At 46.3% G+C, this 4,298-nt stretch overlaps 1 protein-coding gene across 1 annotated transcript in view; it reads right to left on the minus strand.

Annotated features, from left to right (window-relative positions):
• PPM1A (protein phosphatase, Mg2+/Mn2+ dependent 1A) overlaps positions 1-4,217 on the minus strand; it is a 41,839-nt gene extending 37,622 nt beyond the window's left edge. Inside the window, exon 1 of the mRNA XM_018562559.1 lies at positions 4,035-4,217. The gene's annotated coding sequence lies outside the window, so the exon portion shown is untranslated. The remainder of the gene's footprint in view (positions 1-4,034) is intronic.
• Between the last annotated feature and the right edge of the window lie 81 nt (positions 4,218-4,298).

The raw sequence follows: 4,298 nt of genomic DNA on the forward strand, positions 1-4,298 counted from the left end.
ATTGAACCGAGATGCGCCTGGGCTCGGAATTTCTGCGTATTTTATGTGCATGTGTGCGCGCATACACACGTACGCGTCTACAGTACATTAAAACTTATATTAAAAGATGCATTCTGAGATTGCATACAGTGTGCGCATATACGCAATATACCTTCTTGCGTCGTGTGTGCATGAGGCCTAAACATGACAAAATGCTTCACACAAAAAAAATCCCATTCATTCCTACGGTCCCTGTTCACATCTGAGCGTTTTGTCGCAATAAGCAAAACTCGTAGCTGGAAAAAGTTTGCTTTTTGGCAGATTACATAGACCCAACAGGAAAAGCTTGGAAACGCACAATGCAATTATTTTTTCGCATATTTTACGTGCGTTTGCTCATTTACATCAATGTGCCACAATCTGCTTGCAAAGATGCGCAATACTGCATGCACGTAAAACATGTGCAAAACCATGCCCCAGAAAACAAGCAAAATGCTGTCGCTTAGGTGTGAATGGAGCCTTAGTGCAGAGCCCTTGCAGGAGTCTCGGAATCCATTTACACCAATTATTATGGAAAACCTAACATGCATGCACTTTTAGGAACGTACTATTACCAGGTAACAGACAATTTTACCAAAGTGAAATTGTCCTTAACGGTCCCTGCCCCTTCATTGTGAGGCACATACCGAGTACTAATGCTGGGTGTACACTAAAGTTTTTCAGCTTTGGAGCTGAACAAAAAAAGTCTTAACAGATTTCCCCATCAATGCTAAACTGCATGGACCAGGTCATCTTCTGCGGCAGCTGTTGTATTCTGACAGTCAGCCCCACTGGCAGTCAAAATACCTGAACAGCACCCGCATCTGATTGGAAGCAGTCATTTGGCTGACAATTTTTCACCAAGCTCCTTCGATTGTTCAATTGAAGCATGGAAGGAGGCAGAGAGGGCCACCCACTGCGCAAAGTTCATCAAGAACCAGCTAAAATTGGCTCAGTGTGTAGCCAACTTTACTTTCAGCCCACCCAGAAGATCTTCACTGTGCAGCCCTGACTTTGCACAAAGTCCCAGATGCATCCTGCGCTTACATGCCATTTAATTAATTCCAATGGTTCAGGCCATACTAGCCATCCAGAGGAGAGCAGCCCCAGACATAGGCATAAGTGAAGAGAGCCGTGCACATGCGTAAAATGTAGAAGCAGTGTTTTTAAGCAAATACTGTGCAGCATCTGGCCACTTAGTGAAGATCTCTAGAACAGTGCTGAAGGTATTTATGGATGTGGCTTAAACTGTGGAAAGGAACCTTTTCACTGCCAAAGCCATTTTTGCACTTTAAAATGCATATCATAGGCCTTAAAATCTTCTAAAAATAATCTAAAATTATGAGGTTACATCAAGTAAACAGATACCAAACCTGTCAAGCCTCACAATTGCATACGCCCTTAAAGTGAAAAAGCTTTGGTACCCAGATTGATTGTCCATAGCCAAAGCTATAAAAGTATTTGCATTCATTCAATGGTGCCTATTCACACCAGAGCATAGTGAAGCTTGAAGCTCATTACTAAGCTCTTTTCTAAGCCCGCATTCACACCGGAGCAACAGCATCTTCACGTGTAGAAACGCGCATTTTGTGTAGCACATACTTGCATATTTTTAAGCACAGGAAAACACGCGTACACAAAGTCACACATTTTGTGAGCAGATCATGACACATTGATGTGAATCGATAGACATCCGTAAAAATGCACAAAAATGCAGCAAAACGCGTGTTTTTGAACATTTCCATTTACGTCTATGGGGCCAAGAAGCCAAATCTGCCAAAAAGACGCTCGTGTACTTTTAAGGTTGGGTTCACACCTGGGCGTACAGAATATGCGCGTTTTCACCACGATTTGCAGTAAAAGAAACGCGTGTTTTGGAGGGCTATCCGGCTGTATCCTAATGGATACGTGCAGCAAATACGCCCCAAAGAAGCTCCTGTACTTCTTTGGGCGTATTTCAGCGCGTTCCTACGCGCTGCAAAACGCCCACGTGGGAACCATGCCCATAGGCAATTATTGGTTTCCACATGTTGAGCGTTTTACAGCGCGTAGGAACGCGCTGTAAAACACCCAGGTGTGAACCAGGCCTTAGTGACTGGTGTTTTGCTACAAGCGACAAAACGCTCAGATGTGAACAAGGCCATAGAAATAATGGAGTTTTCTTTAGCTTTTTTTGAGCACAAAAAAAACCCTACAAAAACACTGAGTGGAATTTATCACAACTGGAGTTGTGTTGATACTGAGTGGAATTTATCACAACTGGAGCAGACAGAATCTGGAGCAGCTATGCATGACAACCAATCAGCTTCTTTAAATCTTCAAAGCTCAACTGAACAAACAGGAGAGAAGCTGATTGGTCACTATGGCCAACTGCTCCAGATTCTGTCTGCTCCAGTTTTGATAAATCCCCCTCAGTGTGAATGAAGGCTAGGAAGTACATAAGCTTCTACTGTGGCAGGGTTGCACTTTTCGGCCCTGACGGACTTCAATGGGCAAGCCGGAATATACGCATTTTCTTACTAGGTTTACAAAGGTTAAAAGGTGATATTAAAGCCTAAATTTTTTTTTTTATTTCTCCTTTACGGAGACCCTCCTTTGCTGGAGGCTGTTGATTATATTCGTTAAAAGTTCCCAGTCAGAAGGAGCCTATGGCTCCTCTGCCATCAGTATCCTCCCCCGCAATCCGGAAGTTCAGGGAACGGAGGATCTCTTCGGACCAGCGGCGGGGACGAGCGTAGCTGACAGGTAAGTCTGGAGGGGACTGGGGTACAAAAAAGGTGCTGGGCCGTTTTTACCCTAATGCAGAGAATGCATTTAGGTAAAAAAAAAATACCCAGACCTTAATGCTACTTTAAACAAAGAAAGAAGCTCTAGCCTGTAACAAAAAAAAACACAAAAAAAAAAGAGCCTATAAAAACCAGATCACATGTGAATTTACCCTCATCACTAGGAAGAAGTAGAAAATAAGAGACACAACAGGTAACAGGGGAGCAAAAGCTGATGTGTTCAAGCTGAACTGAGTACAAAAAACAATTCTCGTTATAGAACTCAATGGTCACAAATGATATGAAGAATCTATTTTGTGGGCACCAAATGTTTGGGCAAACCCCTTATATTGTAATGTATTCCTTATATAGTAAAGCTCTACGCAAACTGCTGGCGCTATATAAATTCTGCACAATAATAATAATGACCTTGTGAAAGTACTAGTGTGACATCACTGTACAGTACAGAAAGCAGAGCTGTGGGAGGGACCCAGCAGGCTTCACCCACTACAGACTGCCTGACAGAAAACTACAGGAGGGGGCGGAGACAAGACCAGTCACCCTGCACAAGGAGAGAGAGTGAAGCAGTGACCAGTCTGTATACCAGGAAGCTTCACACTGGATTACTGCACAGGTCTGGAAGAAATACACAAAGCTCACCAAGACTCAAGTATCAACACACATGACTTGTATTTACACAATATTTCCTTATCGCATAGTTCAGCTTTAAATGCTGCTGACAGCATTGTATGTCATCTGATTTTGCCCATAGTTCCACTGTAACCTGGATCGTGGATGACGACCACCATGCCTCTGGACTCCCAGAGTGACTGAGGCAACAGCCAATTGCACAGTGCAGAAACATGCAACAGATGGTGCAAAGCATGCACATGGACGCCCCTGTTTCTGCATGTGTGTATTTTACTAACCTGCAAGCTACAGATCTACTGCACGACAGCCCATGGTGACCCAAAGCCGCCACCGCCCCCATGTAGAACTATAAATCCCAGAATGCCCTTGTACAGCCGGCTAGGCCTGGCGGTTGAGCAGGTCCCCCAAGGCTGCAGTTAGGGTGTCAGGGCGGATTAGGCAGAGCAGGCCCCTGGTTGCGCAGTGGGATTTGTCACGGCTCGCTATCCGCCCACTGCTGCCCAGGCTGAGGCCCTGTGCCCAGCGCCGAGGAGACGAGGCCTTCACCTTCCCGCACACACGGCCCCATCCCCGTGTTACGCAGTTGGAAATACGTCTCACCTGCCGGGAGAAAGAAGCGCCGCCGCTGCTGTACTGTGCTGTCGAGGAGAAGCCGCCGCCTCACACCATTCAGGCGACGGTGACGAGAAGCGTCTCTCGGCCCTGGCAAGACGGGCTGGTCGTCATTCCCCTTCCCCCACCCCCACGGGGGACTCGGAGAGAGCAGAAGGGGCCCGGGGGGTGACGGTTACACTTGGCTCTCCGGGATTTTCGAGGTGTTGCCGGCGAAAGAGGAGGTGGGGGGGGGGGGCGCGGGGGAGAGTC

The sequence above is a fragment of the Nanorana parkeri genome, unplaced genomic scaffold (genome assembly GCF_000935625.1).
Source record: "Nanorana parkeri isolate BGI_ZX_2015 unplaced genomic scaffold, ASM93562v1 scaffold20, whole genome shotgun sequence".
Classification (NCBI taxonomy): Eukaryota; Metazoa; Chordata; class Amphibia; order Anura; family Dicroglossidae; genus Nanorana; species Nanorana parkeri.